Source organism: Pseudophryne corroboree, chromosome 4 (assembly GCF_028390025.1).
Source record: "Pseudophryne corroboree isolate aPseCor3 chromosome 4, aPseCor3.hap2, whole genome shotgun sequence".
Classification (NCBI taxonomy): Eukaryota; Metazoa; Chordata; class Amphibia; order Anura; family Myobatrachidae; genus Pseudophryne; species Pseudophryne corroboree.
In genome coordinates this window covers 25,687,934-25,708,061 of record NC_086447.1, presented here as the reverse complement: position 1 = coordinate 25,708,061, position 20,128 = coordinate 25,687,934, and the positions used below count along the sequence as shown (strand labels likewise).

At 32.1% G+C, this 20,128-nt stretch overlaps 28 non-coding genes across 28 annotated transcripts; all 28 read left to right on the top strand.

Moving 5' to 3' along the window:
• The first annotated feature begins 271 nt into the window (after positions 1-271).
• On the top strand, positions 272-344 carry TRNAV-AAC (transfer RNA valine (anticodon AAC)). Its single transcript has one exon. It is a non-coding gene; the product is annotated as a tRNA-Val (tRNA).
• Positions 345-1,212: 868 nt separating this feature from the next.
• On the top strand, positions 1,213-1,285 carry TRNAV-CAC (transfer RNA valine (anticodon CAC)). Its single transcript has one exon. It is a non-coding gene; the product is annotated as a tRNA-Val (tRNA).
• Positions 1,286-1,715: 430 nt separating this feature from the next.
• Positions 1,716-1,788, top strand: TRNAV-AAC (transfer RNA valine (anticodon AAC)). The gene has a single exon. It is a non-coding gene; the product is annotated as a tRNA-Val (tRNA).
• Positions 1,789-2,652: 864 nt separating this feature from the next.
• Positions 2,653-2,725, top strand: TRNAV-CAC (transfer RNA valine (anticodon CAC)). Its single transcript has one exon. It is a non-coding gene; the product is annotated as a tRNA-Val (tRNA).
• A 430-nt stretch (positions 2,726-3,155) lies between these two features.
• TRNAV-AAC (transfer RNA valine (anticodon AAC)) lies at positions 3,156-3,228 on the top strand. The gene has a single exon. It is a non-coding gene; the product is annotated as a tRNA-Val (tRNA).
• An 867-nt stretch (positions 3,229-4,095) lies between these two features.
• Positions 4,096-4,168, top strand: TRNAV-CAC (transfer RNA valine (anticodon CAC)). Its single transcript has one exon. It is a non-coding gene; the product is annotated as a tRNA-Val (tRNA).
• A 430-nt stretch (positions 4,169-4,598) lies between these two features.
• Positions 4,599-4,671, top strand: TRNAV-CAC (transfer RNA valine (anticodon CAC)). Its single transcript has one exon. It is a non-coding gene; the product is annotated as a tRNA-Val (tRNA).
• An 867-nt stretch (positions 4,672-5,538) lies between these two features.
• Positions 5,539-5,611, top strand: TRNAV-CAC (transfer RNA valine (anticodon CAC)). Its single transcript has one exon. It is a non-coding gene; the product is annotated as a tRNA-Val (tRNA).
• A 433-nt stretch (positions 5,612-6,044) lies between these two features.
• TRNAV-AAC (transfer RNA valine (anticodon AAC)) lies at positions 6,045-6,117 on the top strand. The gene has a single exon. It is a non-coding gene; the product is annotated as a tRNA-Val (tRNA).
• An 868-nt stretch (positions 6,118-6,985) lies between these two features.
• Positions 6,986-7,058, top strand: TRNAV-CAC (transfer RNA valine (anticodon CAC)). The gene has a single exon. It is a non-coding gene; the product is annotated as a tRNA-Val (tRNA).
• Positions 7,059-7,488: 430 nt separating this feature from the next.
• Positions 7,489-7,561, top strand: TRNAV-AAC (transfer RNA valine (anticodon AAC)). The gene has a single exon. It is a non-coding gene; the product is annotated as a tRNA-Val (tRNA).
• An 867-nt stretch (positions 7,562-8,428) lies between these two features.
• On the top strand, positions 8,429-8,501 carry TRNAV-CAC (transfer RNA valine (anticodon CAC)). Its single transcript has one exon. It is a non-coding gene; the product is annotated as a tRNA-Val (tRNA).
• A 648-nt stretch (positions 8,502-9,149) lies between these two features.
• On the top strand, positions 9,150-9,222 carry TRNAV-CAC (transfer RNA valine (anticodon CAC)). The gene has a single exon. It is a non-coding gene; the product is annotated as a tRNA-Val (tRNA).
• Positions 9,223-9,652: 430 nt separating this feature from the next.
• On the top strand, positions 9,653-9,725 carry TRNAV-AAC (transfer RNA valine (anticodon AAC)). The gene has a single exon. It is a non-coding gene; the product is annotated as a tRNA-Val (tRNA).
• Positions 9,726-10,592: 867 nt separating this feature from the next.
• On the top strand, positions 10,593-10,665 carry TRNAV-UAC (transfer RNA valine (anticodon UAC)). Its single transcript has one exon. It is a non-coding gene; the product is annotated as a tRNA-Val (tRNA).
• A 434-nt stretch (positions 10,666-11,099) lies between these two features.
• Positions 11,100-11,172, top strand: TRNAV-AAC (transfer RNA valine (anticodon AAC)). The gene has a single exon. It is a non-coding gene; the product is annotated as a tRNA-Val (tRNA).
• An 868-nt stretch (positions 11,173-12,040) lies between these two features.
• On the top strand, positions 12,041-12,113 carry TRNAV-CAC (transfer RNA valine (anticodon CAC)). The gene has a single exon. It is a non-coding gene; the product is annotated as a tRNA-Val (tRNA).
• Positions 12,114-12,542: 429 nt separating this feature from the next.
• TRNAV-AAC (transfer RNA valine (anticodon AAC)) lies at positions 12,543-12,615 on the top strand. The gene has a single exon. It is a non-coding gene; the product is annotated as a tRNA-Val (tRNA).
• An 868-nt stretch (positions 12,616-13,483) lies between these two features.
• Positions 13,484-13,556, top strand: TRNAV-CAC (transfer RNA valine (anticodon CAC)). The gene has a single exon. It is a non-coding gene; the product is annotated as a tRNA-Val (tRNA).
• Positions 13,557-13,985: 429 nt separating this feature from the next.
• Positions 13,986-14,058, top strand: TRNAV-CAC (transfer RNA valine (anticodon CAC)). Its single transcript has one exon. It is a non-coding gene; the product is annotated as a tRNA-Val (tRNA).
• Positions 14,059-14,926: 868 nt separating this feature from the next.
• Positions 14,927-14,999, top strand: TRNAV-CAC (transfer RNA valine (anticodon CAC)). The gene has a single exon. It is a non-coding gene; the product is annotated as a tRNA-Val (tRNA).
• A 431-nt stretch (positions 15,000-15,430) lies between these two features.
• On the top strand, positions 15,431-15,503 carry TRNAV-AAC (transfer RNA valine (anticodon AAC)). Its single transcript has one exon. It is a non-coding gene; the product is annotated as a tRNA-Val (tRNA).
• An 868-nt stretch (positions 15,504-16,371) lies between these two features.
• TRNAV-CAC (transfer RNA valine (anticodon CAC)) lies at positions 16,372-16,444 on the top strand. The gene has a single exon. It is a non-coding gene; the product is annotated as a tRNA-Val (tRNA).
• A 433-nt stretch (positions 16,445-16,877) lies between these two features.
• TRNAV-AAC (transfer RNA valine (anticodon AAC)) lies at positions 16,878-16,950 on the top strand. The gene has a single exon. It is a non-coding gene; the product is annotated as a tRNA-Val (tRNA).
• A 649-nt stretch (positions 16,951-17,599) lies between these two features.
• TRNAV-AAC (transfer RNA valine (anticodon AAC)) lies at positions 17,600-17,672 on the top strand. Its single transcript has one exon. It is a non-coding gene; the product is annotated as a tRNA-Val (tRNA).
• Positions 17,673-18,540: 868 nt separating this feature from the next.
• TRNAV-CAC (transfer RNA valine (anticodon CAC)) lies at positions 18,541-18,613 on the top strand. Its single transcript has one exon. It is a non-coding gene; the product is annotated as a tRNA-Val (tRNA).
• Positions 18,614-19,044: 431 nt separating this feature from the next.
• Positions 19,045-19,117, top strand: TRNAV-AAC (transfer RNA valine (anticodon AAC)). The gene has a single exon. It is a non-coding gene; the product is annotated as a tRNA-Val (tRNA).
• Positions 19,118-19,985: 868 nt separating this feature from the next.
• TRNAV-CAC (transfer RNA valine (anticodon CAC)) lies at positions 19,986-20,058 on the top strand. Its single transcript has one exon. It is a non-coding gene; the product is annotated as a tRNA-Val (tRNA).
• The last annotated feature ends 70 nt before the right edge of the window (positions 20,059-20,128 follow it).

Genomic DNA, 20,128 nt, shown 5'->3' with positions numbered 1-20,128 from the left:
TGTAGTGTAGAGTTATTCACATTTACCCAATATGCAAAAGGTCCCCCGTCAAAATTGGTCAGAAATATATTTTTAAAAAAAAGATTTTTTTAGTAAATACAATGATCAGAATTGATAATAAGTGAATGTGTCCTCTTGAAATGCAAAGTGGAAAAATAGCGTCAAAATTATTAGAAAATAGGAAAAAAAGTTTAGAAAAAATTATATTTCTAAGAAAAGCATGTGTCATTTGTACTTCCAGACTAGATAGTGATGGGATCCACGAGAGTCAGTTTCTGTAGTGTAGTGATTATCACGTTCGCCTAACACGCGAAAGGTCCCCAGTTCGAAACTGGGCAGAAACAATCTTTTAGCTTTAGAATTTTAAAACAATGAATTTTTGGGTAAAATGCTCAATAAAAATACAATCAGATAAAAAGTTTATTTCAGCATGCCATACTGAATGCCAAAGATCATTTTTTATTGGATGATGGTCGCAAATTTTTCATGTAGTATCTGTAGTGTAGTGATTTCATGTTTGCATCACACGTGAAAGGTCCCCAGTTCGAAATTGGCAGAAACATATTTTGTTACCTAAACACTTTGAATTCAATAATTTATATTTTGATAACTATATACTGTTGCATTGCTTAATGAAAAAGCAAGCAAAAAATCATATTGCAGAATATCAAAAGTCAATTTCCCTTCTACCATGCATATTGGATGGTGTTGCATTCATAAAGTACCTGTAGTGTAGTATTATTCACATTTAGCCAATATGCATAAGGTTCCCCTTCAAAATTGGTCAGAAATACATTAAAAATAGATTTTTTTATTAAATACAATGATCAGAACTATTAATAAGTGAATGTGTCCTCTTGAAATGCAAAGTGGAAAAAATAGCATAGAAATTATTAGAAAATAGAAAAATAAGTTTAGAATTTTTTTTTCTATGAAAACGGTTTGCCAATGGTACTTCCCGACTCCATAGTGATGAGATCTTCAAAAGTCAGTTTCTGTATTGTAGTGGTTATCACATTCGCCTAAAACACAAAAGGTCCCCAGTTCGAAACTGGGCAGAAATATGCTGTTATCTTTAGAATTTTAAAACAAGGGATTTTTGGTTGAAATGCCAAATAAAAATGCAATCATATAAAAAGTTTATTTCAGAATGCCATAATGTATGTCAAAGATCATTTTTTATTGGATGGCGGGAGAAGCTGTTTCCATGTAGTTTCTGTAGTGTAGTGGTTATCACGTTTGCCTCACACGCGAAAGGTCCCCAGTTCGAAACTGGGCAGAAACATCATTTGTTACCTAGACACTTTGAATTCAATAATTTATATTTTGATAATTATCTACTGTTGCATTGCTCAATGAAAAAGCAAGCAATAATCATATTGCAGAATATCAAAAGTCAATTTCCCGTCTACCATGCATATTGGATGGTGTTGCATTCATGAAGTACCTGTAGTGTAGAGTTATTCACATTTACCCAATATGCATAAGGTCCCCCTTCAAAATTGGTCAGAAATACATTAAAAAAAGATTTTTTTAGAAAATACAATGATCAGAATTGATAATAAGTGAATGTGTCCTCTTGAAATGCAAAGTGGAAAAATAGCGTCAAAATTATTAGAAAATAGGAAAAAAAGTTTAGAAAAAATTATATTTCTAAGAAAAGCATGTGTCATTTGTACTTCCAGACTAGATAGTGATGGGATCCACGAGAGTCAGTTTCTGTAGTGTAGTGGTTATCACGTTCGCCTAACATGCGAAAGGTCCCCAGTTTGAAACTGGGCAGAAACAATCTTTTAGCTTTAGAATTTTAAAACAATGAATTTTTGGGTAAAATGCTCAATAAAAATACAATCAGATAAAAAGTTTATTTTAGCATGCCATACTGAATGCCAAAGATCATTTTTTATTGGATGATGGTCGCAAATTTTTCATGTAGTATCTGTAGTGTAGTGATTTCATGTTTGCCTCACACGTGAAAGGTCCCCAGTTCGAAATTGGCAGAAACATATTTTGTTACCTAAACACTTTGAATTCAATAATTTATATTTTGATAACTATATACTGTTGTATTAATGAAAAAGCAAGCAAAAAATCATATTGCAGAATATCAAAAGTCAATTTCCCTTCTACCGTGCATATTGGATGGTGTTGCATTCATAAAGTACCTGTAGTGTAGTATTATTCACATTTAGCCAATATGCATAAGGTTCCCCTTCAAAATTGGTCAGAAATACATTAAAAATAGATTTTTTTATTAAATACAATGATCAGAACTATTAATAAGTGAATGTGTCCTCTTGAAATGCAAAGTGGAAAAAATAGCATAGAAATTATTAGAAAATAGAAAAATAAGTTTAGAATTTTTTTTTCTATGAAAACGGTTTGCCAATGGTACTTCCCGACTCCATAGTGATGAGATCTTCAAAAGTCAGTTTCTGTATTGTAGTGGTTATCACATTCGCCTAAAACACAAAAGGTCCCCAGTTCGAAACTGGGCAGAAATATGCTGTTATCTTTAGAATTTTAAAACAAGGGATTTTTGGTTGAAATGCCAAATAAAAATGCAATCATATAAAAAGTTTATTTCAGAATGCCATAATGTATGTCAAAGATCATTTTTTATTGGATGGCGGGAGAAGCTGTTTCCATGTAGTTTCTGTAGTGTAGTGGTTATCACGTTCGCCTCACACGCGAAAGGTCCCCAGTTCGAAACTGGGCAGAAACATCATTTGTTACCTAGACACTTTGAATTCAATAATTTATATTTTGATAATTATCTACTGTTGCATTGCTCAATGAAAAAGCAAGCAATAATCATATTGCAGAATATCAAAAGTCAATTTCCCGTCTACCATGCATATTGGATGGTGTTGCATTCATGAAGTACCTGTAGTGTAGAGTTATTCACATTTACCCAATATGCATAAGGTCCCCCTTCAAAATTGGTCAGAAATACATTAAAAAAAGATTTTTTTAGAAAATACAATGATCAGAATTGATAATAAGTGAATGTGTCCTCTTGAAATGCAAAGTGGAAAAATAGCGTCAAAATTATTAGAAAATAGGAAAAAAAGTTTAGAAAAAATTATATTTCTAAGAAAAGCATGTGTCATTTGTACTTCCAGACTAGATAGTGATGGGATCCACGAGAGTCAGTTTCTGTAGTGTAGTGGTTATCACGTTCGCCTAACATGCGAAAGGTCCCCAGTTTGAAACTGGGCAGAAACAATCTTTTAGCTTTAGAATTTTAAAACAATGAATTTTTGGGTAAAATGCTCAATAAAAATACAATCAGATAAAAAGTTTATTTTAGCATGCCATACTGAATGCCAAAGATCATTTTTTATTGGATGATGGTCGCAAATTTTTCATGTAGTATCTGTAGTGTAGTGATTTCATGTTTGCCTCACACGTGAAAGGTCCCCAGTTCGAAATTGGCAGAAACATATTTTGTTACCTAAACACTTTGAATTCAATAATTTATATTTTGATAACTATATACTGTTGCATTGCTTAATGAAAAAGCAAGCAAAAAATCATATTGCAGAATATCAAAAGTCAATTTCCCTTCTACCGTGCATATTGGATGGTGTTGCATTCATAAAGTACCTGTAGTGTAGTATTATTCACATTTAGCCAATATGCATAAGGTTCCCCTTCAAAATTGGTCAGAAATACATTAAAAATAGATTTTTTTATTAAATACAATGATCAGAACTATTAATAAGTGAATGTGTCCTCTTGAAATGCAAAGTGGAAAAAATAGCATAGAAATTATTAGAAAATAGAAAAATAAGTTTAGAAATTTTTTTTCTAAGAAAACGGTTTGCCAATGGTACTTCCCGACTCCATAGTGATGAGATCTTCAAAAGTCAGTTTCTGTATTGTAGTGGTTATCACATTCGCCTAAAACACAAAAGGTCCCCAGTTCGAAACTGGGCAGAAATATGCTGTTATCTTTAGAATTTTAAAACAAGGGATTTTTGGTTGAAATGCCAAATAAAAATGCAATCATATAAAAGTTTATTTCAGAATGCCATAATGTATGTCAAAGATCATTTTTTATTGGATGGCGGGAGATGCTGTTTCCATGTAGTTTCTGTAGTGTAGTGGTTATCATGTTCGCCTCACACGCGAAAGGTCCCCAGTTCAAAACTGGGCAGAAACATATTTTGTTACCTAAACACTTTGAATTCAATAATTTATATTTTGATAACTATCTACTGTTGCATTGCTCAATGAAAAAGCAAGCAAAAATCATATTGCAGAATATCAAAAGTCAATTTCCCTTCTATCATGCATATTGGATGGTGTTGCATTCATGAAGTACCTGTAGTGTAGAGTTATTCACATTTACCCAATATGCATAAGGTCCCCCTTCAAAATTGGTCAGAAATACATTAAAAAAAGATTTTTTTAGAAAATACAATGATCAGAATTGATAATAAGTGAATGTGTCCTCTTGAAAAGCAAAGTGGAAAAATAGCGTCAAAATTATTAGAAAATAGGAAAAAAAGTTTAGAAAAAATTACATTTCTAAGAAAAGCATGTGTCATTTGTACTTCCAGACTAGATAGTGATGGGATCCACGAGAGTCAGTTTCTGTAGTGTAGTGGTTATCACGTTCGCCTCACACGCGAAAGGGCCCCAGTTCAAAACTGGGCAGAAACAATCTTTTAGCTTTAGAATTTTAAAACAATGAATTTTTGGGTAAAATGCTCAATAAAAATACAATCAGATAAAAAGTTTATTTTAGCATGCCATACTGAATGCCAAAGATCATTTTTTATTGGATGATGGTCGCAAATTTTTCATGTAGTATCTGTAGTGTAGTGATTTCATGTTTGCCTCACACGTGAAAGGTCCCCAGTTCGAAATTGGCAGAAACATATTTTGTTACCTAAACACTTTGAATTCAATAATTTATATTTTGATAACTATATACTGTTGCATTGCTTAATGAAAAAGCAAGCAAAAAATCATATTGCAGAATATCAAAAGTCAATTTCCTTTCTACCGTGCTTATTGGATGGTGTTGCATTCATAAAGTACCTGTAGTGTAGTATTATTCACATTTAGCCAATATGCATAAGGTTCCCCTTCAAAATTGGTCAGAAATACATTAAAAATAGATTTTTTTATTAAATACAATGATCAGAACTATTAATAAGTGAATGTGTCCTCTTGAAATGCAAAGTGGAAAAAATAGCATAGAAATTATTAGAAAATAGAAAAATAAGTTTAGAATTTTTTTTTCTAAGAAAACGGTTTGCCAATGGTACTTCCCGACTCCATAGTGATGAGATCTTCAAAAGTCAGTTTCTGCATTGTAGTGGTTATCACATTCGCCTAAAACACAAAAGGTCCCCAGTTCGAAACTGGGCAGAAAAATGCTGTTATCTTTAGAATTTTAAAACAAGGGATTTTTGGGTGAAATGCCAAATAAAAATGCAATCATATAAAAGTTTATTTCAGAATGCCATAATGTATGTCAAAGATAATTTTTTATTGGATGGCGGGAGATGCTATTTCCATGTAGTTTCTGTAGTGTAGTGGTTATCACGTTCGCCTCACACGCGAAAGGTCCCCAGTTCGAAACTGGGCAGAAACATATTTTGTTACCTAAACACTTTGAATTCAATAATTTATATTTTGATAACTATCTACTGTTGCATTGCTCAATTAAAAAGCAAGCAAAAATCATATTGCAGAATATCAAAAGTCAATTTCCCTTCTATCATGCATATTGGATGGTGTTGCATTCATGAAGTACCTGTAGTGTAGAGTTATTCACATTTACCCAATATGCAAAAGGTCCCCCGTCAAAATTGGTCAGAAATATATTTTAAAAAAAAGATTTTTTTAGTAAATACAATGATCAGAATTGATAATAAGTGAATGTGTCCTCTTGAAATGCAAAGTGGAAAAATAGCGTCAAAATTATTAGAAAATAGGAAAAAAAGTTTAGAAAAAATTATATTTCTAAGAAAAGCATGTGTCATTTGTACTTCCAGACTAGATAGTGATGGGATCCACGAGAGTCAGTTTCTGTAGTGTAGTGGTTATCACGTTCGCCTAACACGCGAAAGGTCCCCAGTTCGAAACTGGGCAGAAACAATCTTTTAGCTTTAGAATTTTAAAACAATGAATTTTTGGGTAAAATGCTCAATAAAAATACAATCAGATAAAAAGTTTATTTTAGCATGCCATACTGAATGCCAAAGATCATTTTTTATTGGATGATGGTCGCAAATTTTTCATGTAGTATCTGTAGTGTAGTGATTTCATGTTTGCCTCACACGTGAAAGGTCCCCAGTTCGAAATTGTCAGAAACATATTTTGTTACCTAAACACTTTGAATTCAATAATTTATATTTTAATAACTATATACTGTTGCATTGCTTAATGAAAAAGCAAGCAAAAAATCATATTGCAGAATATCAAAAGTCAATTTCCCTTCTACCATGCATATTGGATGGTGTTGCATTCATAAAGTACCTGTAGTGTAGTATTATTCACATTTAGCCAATATGCATAAGGTTCCCCTTCAAAATTGGTCAGAAATACATTAAAAATAGATTTTTTTATTAAATACAATGATCAGAACTATTAATAAGTGAATGTGTCCTCTTGAAATGCAAAGTGGAAAAAATAGCATAGAAATTATTAGAAAATAGAAAAATAAGTTTAGAAATTTTTTTTCTAAGAAAACGGTTTGCCAATGGTACTTCCCGACTCCATAGTGATGAGATCTTCAAAAGTCAGTTTCTGTATTGTAGTGGTTATCACATTCGCCTAAAACACAAAAGGTCCCCAGTTCGAAAATGGGCAGAAATATGCTGTTATCTTTAGAATTTTAAAACAAGGGATTTTTGGTTGAAATGCCAAATAAAAATGCAATCATATAAAAAGTTTATTTCAGAATGCCATAATGTATGTCAAAGATCATTTTTTATTGGATGGCGGGAGAAGCTGTTTCCATGTAGTTTCTGTAGTGTAGTGGTTATCACGTTTGCCTCACACGCGAAAGGTCCCCAGTTCGAAACTGGGCAGAAACATGTTTTGTTACCTAAACACTTTGAATTCAATAATTTATATTTTGATAACTATCTACTGTTGAATTGCTCAATGAAAAAGCAAGCAATAATCATATTGCAGAATATCAAAAGTCAATTTCCCGTCTACCATGCATATTGGATGGTGTTGCATTCATGAAGTACCTGTAGTGTAGAGTTATTCACATTTACCCAATATGCATAAGGTCCCCCTTCAAAATTGGTCAGAAATACATTAAAAAAAGTTTTTTTTAGAAAATACAATGATCAGAATTGATAATAAGTGAATGTGTCCTCTTGAAAAGCAAAGTGGAAAAATAGCGTCAAAATTATTAGAAAATAGGAAAAAAAGTTTAGAAAAAATTATATTTCTAAGAAAAGCAAGTGTCATTTGTACTTCCAGACTAGATAGTGATGGGATCCACGAGAGTCAGTTTCTGTAGTGTAGTGGTTATCACGTTCGCCTAACACGCGAAAGGTCCCCAGTTAGAAACTGGGCAGAAACAATCTTTTAGCTTTAGAATTTTAAAACAATGAATTTTTGGGTAAAATGCTCAATAAAAAAACAATCAGATAAAAAGTTTATTTTAGCATGCCATACTGAATGCCAAAGATCATTTTTTATTGGATGATGGTCGCAAATTTTTCATGTAGTATCTGTAGTGTAGTGATTTCATGTTTGCCTCACACGTGAAAGGTCCCCAGTTCGAAATTGGCAGAAACATATTTTGTTACCTAAACACTTTGAATTCAATAATTTATATTTTGATAACTATATACTGTTGCATTGCTTAATGAAAAAGCAAGCAAAAAATCATATTGCAGAATATCAAAAGTCAATTTCCCTTCTACCGTGCATATTGGATGGTGTTGCATTCATAAAGTACCTGTAGTGTAGTATTATTCACATTTAGCCAATATGCATAAGGTTCCCCTTCAAAATTGGTCAGAAATACATTAAAAATAGATTTTTTTATTAAATACAATGATCAGAACTATTAATAAGTGAATGTGTCCTCTTGAAATGCAAAGTGGAAAAAATAGCATAGAAATTATTAGAAAATAGAAAAATAAGTTTAGAAATTTTTTTTCTAAGAAAACGGTTTGCCAATGGTACTTCCCGACTCCATAGTGATGAGATCTTCAAAAGTCAGTTTCTGTATTGTAGTGGTTATCACATTCGCCTAAAACACAAAAGGTCCCCAGTTCGAAAATGGGCAGAAATATGCTGTTATCTTTAGAATTTTAAAACAAGGGATTTTTGGTTGAAATGCCAAATAAAAATGCAATCATATAAAAGTTTATTTCAGAATGCCATAATGTATGTCAAAGATCATCTTTTATTGGATGGCGGGAGATGCTGTTTCCATGTAGTTTCTGTAGTGTAGTGGTTATCACGTTCGCCTCACACGCGAAAGGTCCCCAGTTCAAAACTGGGCAGAAACATATTTTGTTACCTAAACACTTTGAATTCAATAATTTATATTTTGATAACTATCTACTGTTGCATTGCTCAATGAAAAAGCAAGCAAAAATCATATTGCAGAATATCAAAAGTCAATTTCCCTTCTATCATGCATATTGGATGGTGTTGCATTCATGAAGTACCTGTAGTGTAGAGTTATTCACATTTACCCAATATGCATAAGGTCCCCCTTCAAAATTGGTCAGAAATACATTAAAAAAAGATTTTTTTAGAAAATACAATGATCAGAATTGATAATAAGTGAATGTGTCCTCTTGAAATGCAAAGTGGAAAAAATAGCATAGAAATTATTAGAAAATAGAAAAATAAGTTTAGAAATTTTTTTTCTATGAAAACGGTTTGCCAATGGTACTTCCCGACTCCATATTGATGAGATCTTCAAAAGTCAGTTTCTGTATTGTAGTGGTTATCACATTCGCCTAAAACACAAAAGGTCCCCAGTTCGAAACTGGGCAGAAATATGCTGTTATCTTTAGAATTTTAAAACAAGGGATTTTTGGTTGAAATGCCAAATAAAAATGCAATCATATAAAAGTTTATTTCAGAATGCCATAATGTATGTCAAAGATCATTTTTTATTGGATGGCGGGAGATGCTGTTTCCATGTAGTTTCTGTAGTGTAGTGGTTATCATGTTCGCCTCACATGCGAAAGGTCCCCAGTTCAAAACTGGGCAGAAACATATTTTGTTACCTAAACACTTTGAATTCAATAATTTATATTTTGATAACTATCTACTGTTGCATTGCTCAATGAAAAAGCAAGCAATAATCATATTGCAGAATATCAAAAGTCAATTTCCCGTCTACCATGCATATTGGATGGTGTTGCATTCATGAAGTACCTGTAGTGTAGAGTTATTCACATTTACCCAATATGCATAAGGTCCCCCTTCAAAATTGGTCAGAAATACATTAAAAAAAGATTTTTTTAGAAAATACAATGATCAGAATTGATAATAAGTGAATGTGTCCTCTTGAAATGCAAAGTGGAAAAATAGCGTCAAAATTATTAGAAAATAGGAAAAAAAGTTTAGAAAAAATTATATTTCTAAGAAAAGCATGTGTCATTTGTACTTCCAGACTAGATAGTGATGGGATCCACGAGAGTCAGTTTCTGTAGTGTAGTGGTTATCACGTTCGCCTAACATGCGAAAGGTCCCCAGTTTGAAACTGGGCAGAAACAATCTTTTAGCTTTAGAATTTTAAAACAATGAATTTTTGGGTAAAATGCTCAATAAAAATACAATCAGATAAAAAGTTTATTTTAGCATGCCATACTGAATGCCAAAGATCATTTTTTAATGGATGATGGTCGCAATTTTTTTATGTAGTATCTGTAGTGTAGTGATTTCATGTTTGCCTCACACGTGAAAGGTCCCCAGTTCGAAATTGGCAGAAACATATTTTGTTACCTAAACACTTTGAATTCAATAATTTATATTTTGATAACTATATACTGTTGCATTGCTTAATGAAAAAGCAAGCAAAAAATCATATTGCAGAATATCAAAAGTCAATTTCCCTTCTACCGTGCATATTGGATGGTGTTGCATTCATAAAGTACCTGTAGTGTAGTATTATTCACATTTAGCCAATATGCATAAGGTTCCCCTTCAAAATTGGTCAGAAATACATTAAAAATAGATTTTTTTATTAAATACAATGATCAGAACTATTAATAAGTGAATGTGTCCTCTTGAAATGCAAAGTGGAAAAAATAGCATAGAAATTATTAGAAAATAGAAAAATAAGTTTAGACATTTTTTTTCTAAGAAAACGGTTTGCCAATGGTACTTCCCGACTCCATAGTGATGAGATCTTCAAAAGTCAGATTCTGTATTGTAGTGGTTATCACATTCGCCTAAAACACAAAAGGTCCCCAGTTCGAAACTGGGCAGAAATATGCTGTTATCTTTAGAATTTTAAAACAAGGGATTTTTGGTTGAAATGCCAAATAAAAATGCAATCATATAAAAGTTTATTTCAGAATGCCATAATGTATGTCAAAGATCATTTTTTATTGGATGGCGGGAGATGCTGTTTCCATGTAGTTTCTGTAGTGTAGTGGTTATCACGTTCGCCTTACACGCGAAAGGTCCCCAGTTCAAAACTGGGCAGAAACATATTTTGTTACCTAAACACTTTGAATTCAATAATTTATATTTTGATAACTATCTACTGTTGCATTGCTCAATGAAAAAGCAAGCAAAAATCATATTGCAGAATATCAAAAGTCAATTTCCCTTCTATCATGCATATTGGATGGTGTTGCATTCATGAAGTACCTGTAGTGTAGAGTTATTCACATTTACCCAATATGCATAAGGTCCCCCGTCAAAATTGGTCAGAAATACTTTAAAAAATAAAGATTTTTTTTAGTAAATACAATGATCAGAATTGATAATAAGTGAATGTGTCCTCTTGAAATGCAAAGTGGAAAAATAGCGTCAAAATTATTAGAAAATAGGAAAAAAAGTTTAGAAAAAATTATATTTCTAAGAAAAGCATGTGTCATTTGTACTTCCAGACTAGATAGTGATGGGATCCACGAGAGTCAGTTTCTGTAGTGTAGTGGTTATCACGTTCGCCTAACATGCGAAAGGTCCCCAGTTTGAAACTGGGCAGAAACAATCTTTTAGCTTTAGAATTTTAAAACAATGAATTTTTGGGTTAAATGCTCAATAAAAATACAATCAGATAAAAAGTTTATTTTAGCATGCCATACTGAATGCCAAAGATCATTTTTTATTGGATGATGGTCGCAAATTTTTCATGTAGTATCTGTAGTGTAGTGATTTCATGTTTGCCTCACACGTGAAAGGTCCCCAGTTCGAAATTGGCAGAAACATATTTTGTTACCTAAACACTTTGAATTCAATAATTTATATTTTGATAACTATATACTGTTGCATTGTTTAATGAAAAAGCAAGCAAAAAAATCATATTGCAGAATATCAAAAGTCAATTTCCCTTCTACCATGCATACTGGATGGTGTTGCATTCATAAAGTACCTGTAGTGTAGTATTATTCACATTTAGCCAATATGCATAAGGTTCCCCTTCAAAATTGGTCAGAAATACATTAAAAATAGATTTTTTTATTGAATACAATGATCAGAACTATTAATAAGTGAATGTGTCCTCTTGAAATGCAAAGTGGAAAAAATAGCATAGAAATTATTAGAAAATAGAAAAATAAGTTTAGAATTTTTTTTATTAGAAAACGGTTTGCCAATGGTACTTCCCGACTCCATAGTGATGAGATCTTCAAAAGTCAGTTTCTGTATTGTAGTGGTTATCACATTCGCCTAAAACACAAAAGGTCCCCAGTTCGAAACTGGGTAGAAATATGCTGTTATCTTTAGAATTTTAAAACAAGGGATTTTTGGTTGAAATGCCAAATAAAAATGCAATCATATAAAAAGTTTATTTCAGAATGCCATAATGTATGTCAAAGATCATTTTTTATTGGATGGCGGGAGAAGCTGTTTCCATGTAGTTTCTGTAGTGTAGTGGTTATCACGTTTGCCTCACACGCGAAAGGTCCCCAGTTCGAAACTGGGCAGAAACATCATTTGTTACCTAAACACTTTGAATTCAATAATTTATATTTTGATAACTATCTACTGTTGCATTGCTCAATGAAAAAGCAAGCAATAATCATATTGCAGAATATCAAAAGTCAATTTCCCGTCTACCATGCATATTGGATGGTGTTGCATTCATGAAGTACCTGTAGTGTAGAGTTATTCACATTTAGCCAATATGCATAAGGTCCCCCTTCAAAATTGGTCAGAAATACATTAAAAAAAGATTTTTTAGAAAATACAATGATCAGAATTGATAATAAGTGAATGTGTCCTCTTGAAAAGCAAAGTGGAAAAATAGCGTCAAAATTATTCGAAAATAGGAAAAAAAGTTTAGAAAAAATTATATTTCTAAGAAAAGCATGTGTCATTTGTACTTCCAGACTAGATAGTGATGGGATCCACGAGAGTCAGTTTCTGTAGTGTAGTGGTTATCACGTTCGCCTAACACGCGAAAGGTCCCCAGTTCGAAACTGGGCAGAAACAATCTTTTAGCTTTAGAATTTTAAAACAATGAATTTTTGGGTAAAATGCTCAATAAAAATACAATCAGATAAAAAGTTTATTTTAGCATGCCATACTGAATGCCAAAGATCATTTTTTATTGGATGATGGTCGCAAATTTTTCATGTAGTATCTGTAGTGTAGTGATTTCATGTTTGCCTCACACGTGAAAGGTCCCCAGTTCGAAATTGTCAGAAACATATTTTGTTACCTAAACACTTTGAATTCAATAATTTATATTTTGATAACTATATACTGTTGCATTGCTTAATGAAAAAGCAAGCAAAAAATCATATTGCAGAATATCAAAAGTCAATTTCCCTTCTACCATGCATATTGGATGGTGTTGCATTCAGGAAGTACCTGTAGTGTAGTATTATTCACATTTAGCCAATATGCATAAGGTTCCCCTTCAAAATTGGTCAGAAATACATTAAAAAAAGATTTTTTTATTAAATACAATGATCAGAACTATTAATAAGTGAATGTGTCCTCTTGAAATGCAAAGTGGAAAAAATAGCATAGAAATTATTAGAAAATAGAAAAATAAGTTTAGAATTTTTTTTTCTAAGAAAACGGTTTGCCAATGGTACTTCCCGACTCCATAGTGATGAGATCTTCAAAAGTCAGTTTCTGTATTGTAGTGGTTATCACATTCGCCTAAAACACAAAAGGTCCCCAGTTCGAAACTGGGCAGAAATATGCTGTTATCTTTAGAATTTTAAAACAAGGGATTTTTGGTTGAAATGCCAAATAAAAATGCAATCATATAAAAAGTTTATTTCAGAATGCCATAATGTATGTCAAAGATCATTTTTTATTGGATGGCGGGAGAAGCTGTTTCCATGTAGCTTCTGTAGTGTAGTGGTTATCACGTTCGCTTCACACGCGAAAGGTCCCCAGTTCGAAACAGGGCAGAAACAACTTTTGTTACCTAAACACTTTGAATTCAATAATTTATATTTTGATAACTATCTACTGTTGCATTGCTCAATGAAAAAGCAAGCAATAATCATATTGCAGAATATCAAAAGTCAATTTCCCGTCTACCATGCATATTGGATGGTGTTGCATTCATGAAGTACCTGTAGTGTAGAGTTATTCACATTTACCCAATATGCATAAGGTCCCCCTTCAAAATTGGTCAGAAATACATTAAAAAAGATTTTTTTAGAAAATACAATGATCAGAATTGATAATAAGTGAATGTGTCCTCTTGAAAAGCAAAGTGGAAAAATAGCGTCAAAATTATTAGAAAATAGGAAAAAAAGTTTAGAAAAAATTATATTTCTAAGAAAAGCATGTGTCATTTGTACTTTCAGACTAGATAGTGATGGGATCCACAAGAGTCAGTTTCTGTAGTGTAGTGGTTATCACGTTAGCCTCACACGCGAAAGGTCCCCAGTTCGAAACTGGGCAGAAATAATCTTTTAGCTTTAGAATTTTAAAACAATGAATTTTTGGGTAAAATGCTCAATAAAAATACAATCAGATAAAAAGTTTATTTTAGCATGCCATACTGAATGCCAAAGATCATTTTTTATTGGATGATGGTCGCAAATTTTTCATGTAGTATCTGTAGTGTAGTGATTTCATGTTTGCCTCACACGTGAAAGGTCCCCAGTTCGAAATTGGCAGAAACATATTTTGTTACCTAAACACTTTGAATTCAATAATTTATATTTTGATAACTATATACTGTTGCATTGCTTAATGAAAAAGCAAGCAAAAAATCATATTGCAGAATATCAAAAGTCAATTTCCCTTCTACCATGCATATTGGATGGTGTTGCATTCATAAAGTACCTGTAGTGTAGTATTATTCACATTTAGCCAATATGCATAAGGTTCCCCTTCAAAATTGGTCAGAAATACATTAAAAATAGATTTTTTTATTAAATACAATGATCAGAACTATTAATAAGTGAATGTGTCCTCTTGAAATGCAAAGTGGAAAAAATAGCATAGAAATTATTAGAAAATAGAAAAATAAGTTTAGAATTTTTTTTTCTAAGAAAACGGTTTGCCAATGGTACTTCCCGACTCCATAGTGATGAGATCTTCAAAAGTCAGTTTCTGTATTGTAGTGGTTATCACATTCGCCTAAAACACAAAAGGTCCCCAGTTCGAAACTGGGCAGAAATATGCTGTTATCTTTAGAATTTTAAAACAAGGGATTTTTGGTTGAAATGCCAAATAAAAATGCAATCATATAAAAAGTTTATTTCCGAATGCCATAATGTATGTCAAAGATCATTTTTTATTGGATGGCGGGAGATGCTGTTTCCTTGTAGTTTCTGTAGTGTATTGGTTATCACGTTCGCCTCACACGCGAAAGGTCCCCAGTTCGAAACTGGGCAGAAACATATTTTATTACCTAAACACTTTGAATTCAATAATTTATATTTTGATAACTATCTACTGTTGCATTGCTCAATGAAAAAGCAAGCAATAATCATATTGCAGAATATCAAAAGTCAATTTCCCTTCTACCATGCATATCAGATGGTGTTGCATTCATGAAGTACCTGTAGTGTAGAGTTATTCACATTTACCCAATATGCATAAGGTCCCCCTTCAAAATTGGTCAAAAATACATTAAAAAAAGATTTTTTTTAGAAAATACAATGATCAGAATTGATAATAAGTGAATGTGTCCTCTTGAAAAGCAAAGTGGAAAAGTAGCGTCAAAATTATTAGAAAATAGGAAAAAAAGTTTAGAAAAAATTATATTTCTAAGAAAAGCATGTGTCATTTGTACTTCCAGACTAGATAGTGATGGTATCCACGAGAGTCAGTTTCTGTAGTGTAGTGGTTATCACGTTCGCCTAACACGCGAAAGGTCCCCAGTTCGAAACTGGGCAGAAACAATCTTTTAGCTTTAGAATTTTAAAACAATGAATTTTTGGGTAAAATGCTCAATAAAAATACAATCAGATAAAAAGTTTATTTTAGCATGCCATACTGAATGCCAAAGATCATTTTTTATTGGATGATGGTCGCAAATTTTTCATGTAGTATCAGTAGTGTAGTGATTTCATGTTTGCCTCACACGTGAAAGGTCCCCAGTTCGAAATTGGCAGAAACATATTTTGTTACCTAAACACTTTGAATTCAATAATTTATATTTTGATAACTATATACTGTTGCATTGCTTAATGAAAAAGCAAGCAAAAAATCATATTGCAGAATATCAAAAGTCAATTTCCCTTCTACCATGCATATTGGATGGTGTTGCATCCATAAAGTACCTGTAGTGTAGTATTATTCACATTTAGCCAATATGCATAAGGTTCCCCTTCAAAATTGGTCAGAAATACATTAAAAATAGATTTTTTTATTAAATACAATGATCAGAACTATTAATAAGTGAATGTGTCCTCTTGAAATGCAAAGTGGAAAAAATAGCATAGAAATTATTAGAAAATAGAAAAATAAGTTTAGAATTTTTTTTTCTAAGAAAACGGTTTGCCAATGGTACTTCCCGACTCCATAGTGATGAGATCTTCAAAAGTCAGTTTCTGTATTGTAGTGGTTATCACATTCGCCTAAAACACAAAAGGTCCCCAGTTTGAAACTGGGCAGAAATATGCTGTTATCTTTAGAATTTTAAAACAAGGGATTTTTGGTTGAAATGCCAAATAAAAATGCAATCATATAAAAAGTTTATTTCAGAATGCCATAATGTATGTCAAAGATCATTTTTTATTGGATGGCGGGAGATGCTGTTTCCAAGTAGTTTCCGTAGTGTAGTGGTTATCACGTTCTCCTCACACGCGAAAGGTCCCCAGTTCGAAACTGGGCAGAAACATATTTTGTTACCTAAACACTTTGAATTCAATAATTTATATTTTGATAACTATCTACTGTTGCATTGCTCAATGAAAAAGCAAGCAAAAATCATATTGCAGAATATCAAAAGTCAATTTCCCTTCTATCATGCATATTGGATGGTGTTGCATTCATGAAGTACCTGTAGTGTAGAGTTATTCACATTTACCTAATATGCATAAGGTCCCCCGTCAAAATTGGTCAGAAATACATTAAAAAAAAAAGATTTTTTTAGTAAATACAATGATCAGAATTGATAATAAGTGAATGTGTCCTCTTGAAATGCAAAGTGGAAAAATAGCGTCAAAATTATTAGAAAATAGGAAAAAAAGTTTAGAAAAAATTATATTTCTAAGAAAAGCATGTGTCATTTGTACTTCCAGACTAGATAGTGATGGGATCCACGAGAGTCAGTTTCTGTAGTGTAGTGGTTATCACGTTCGCCTAACACGCGAAAGGTCCCCAGTTCGAAACTGGGTAGAAACAATCTTTTAGCTTTAGAATTTTAAAACAATGAATTTTTGGGTAAAATGCTCAATAAAAATACAATCAGATAAAAAGTTTATTTTAGCATGCCATACTGAATGCCAAAGATCATTTTTTATTGGATGATGGTCGCAAATTTTTCATGTAGTATCTGTAGTGTAGTGATTTCATGTTTGCCTCACACGTGAAAGGTCCCCAGTTCGAAATTGGCAGAAACATATTTTGTTACCTAAACACTTTGAATTCAATAATTTATATTTTGATAACTATCTACTGTTGCATTGCTCAATGAAAAAGCAAGCAATAATCATATTGCAGAATATCAAAAGTCAATTTCCCTTCTACCATGCATATTGGATGGTGTTGCATTCATGAAGTACCTGTAGTGTAGAGTTATTCACATTTACCCAATATGCATAAGGTCCCCCTTCAAAATTGGTCAGAAATACATTAAAAAAAGATTTTTTTTAGAAAATACAATGATCAGAATTGATAATAAGTGAATGTGTCCTCTTGAAAAGCAAAGTGGAAAAATAGCGTCAAAATTATTAGAAAATAGGAAAAAAAGTTTAGAAAAAATTATATTTCTAAGAAAAGCATGTGTCATTTGTACTTCCAGACTAGATAGTGATGAGATCCACGAGACTCAGTTTCTGTAGTGTAGTGGTTATCACGTTCGCCTAACACGCGAAAGGTCCCCAGTTCGAAACTCAGCAGAAACAATCTTTTAGCTTTAGAATTTTAAAACAATGAATTTTTGGGTAAAATGCTCAATAAAAATACAATCAGATAAAAAGTTTATTTTAGCATGCCATACTGAATGCCAAAGATCATTTTTTATTGGATGATGGTCGCAAATTTTTCATGTAGTATCTGTAGTGTAGTGATTTCATGTTTGCCTCACACATGAAAGGTCCCCAGTTCGAAATTGGCAGAAACATATTTTGTTACCTAAACACTTTGAATTCAATCATTTATATTTTGATAACTATATACTGTTGCATTGCTTAATGAAAAAGCAAGCAAAAAATCATATTGCAGAATATCAAAAGTCAATTTCCCTTCTACCATGCATATTGGATGGTGTTGCATTCATAAAGTACCTGTAGTGTAGTATTATTTACATTTAGCCAATATGCATAAGGTTCCCCTTCAAAATTGGTCAGAAATACATTAAAAAAAGATTTTTTTATTAAATACAATGATCAGAACTATTAATAAGTGAATGTGTCCTCTTGAAATGCAAAGTGGAAAAAATAGCATAGAAATTATTAGAAAATAGAAAAATAAGTTTAGAATTTTTTTTTCTAAGAAAACGGTTTGCCAATGGTACTTCCCGACTCCATAGTGATGAGATCTTCAAAAGTCAGTTTCTGTATTGTAGTGGTTATCACATTCGCCTAAAACACAAAAGGTCCCCAGCTCGAAACTGGGCAGAAATATGCTGTTATCTTTAGAATTTTAAAACAAGGGATTTTTGGTTGAAATGCCAAATAAAAATGCAATCATATAAAAAGTTTATTACAGAATGCCATAATGTATGTCAAAGATCATTTTTTATTGGATGGCGGGAGATGCTGCTTCCATGTAGTTTCTGTAGTGTAGTGGTTATCACATTCGCCTCACACGCGAAAGGTCCCCAGTTCGAAACTGGGCAGAAACATATTTTGTTACCTAAACACTTTGAATTCAATAATTTATATTTTGATAACTATCTACTGTTGCATTGCTCAATGAAAAAGCAAGCAAAAATCATATTGCAGAATATCAAAAGTCAATTTCCCTTCTATCAGGCATATTGGATGGTGTTGCATTCATGAAGTACCTGTAGTGTAGAGTTATTCACATTTACCCAATATGCATAAGGTCCCCCTTCAAAATTGGTCAGAAATACATTAAAAAAAGATTTTTTTTAGAAAATACAATGATCAGAATTGATAATAAGTGAATGTGTCCTCTTGAAATGCAAAGTGGAAAAATAGCGTCAAAATTATTAGAAAATAGGAAAAAAAGTTTAGAAAAAATTATATTTCTAAGAAAAGCATGTGTCATTTGTACTTCCAGACTAGATAGTGATGGGATCCACGAGAGTCAGTTTCTGTAGTGTAGTGGTTATCACGTTCGCCTAACATGCGAAAGGTCCCCAGTTTGAAACTGGGCAGAAACAATCTTTTAGCTTTAGAATTTTAAAACAATGAATTTTTGGGTTAAATGCTCAATAAAAATACAATCAGATAAAAAGTTTATTTTAGCATGCCATACTGAATGCCAAAGATCATTTTTTATTGGATGATGGTCGCAAATTTTTCATGTAGTATCTGTAGTGTAGTGATTTCATGTTTGCCTCACACGTGAAAGGTCCCCAGTTCGAAATTGGCAGAAACATATTTTGTTACCTAAACACTTTGAATTCAATAATTTATATTTTGATAACTATATACTGTTGCATTGTTTAATGAAAAAGCAAGCAAAAAAATCATATTGCAGAATATCAAAAGTCAATTTCCCTTCTACCATGCATACTGGATGGTGTTGCATTCATAAAGTACCTGTAGTGTAGTATTATTCACATTTAGCCAATATGCATAAGGTTCCCCTTCAAAATTGGTCAGAAATACATTAAAAATAGATTTTTTTATTGAATACAATGATCAGAACTATTAATAAGTGAATGTGTCCTCTTGAAATGCAAAGTGGAAAAAATAGCATAGAAATTATTAGAAAATAGAAAAATAAGTTTAGAATTTTTTTTATTAGAAAACGGTTTGCCAATGGTACTTCCCGACTCCATAGTGATGAGATCTTCAAAAGTCAGTTTCTGTATTGTAGTGGTTATCACATTCGCCTAAAACACAAAAGGTCCCCAGTTCGAAACTGGGTAGAAATATGCTGTTATCTTTAGAATTTTAAAACAAGGGATTTTTGGTTGAAATGCCAAATAAAAATGCAATCATATAAAAAGTTTATTTCAGAATGCCATAATGTATGTCAAAGATCATTTTTTATTGGATGGCGGGAGAAGCTGTTTCCATGTAGTTTCTGTAGTGTAGTGGTTATCACGTTTGCCTCACACGCGAAAGGTCCCCAGTTCGAAACTGGGCAGAAACATCATTTGTTACCTAAACACTTTGAATTCAATAATTTATATTTTGATAACTATCTACTGTTGCATTGCTCA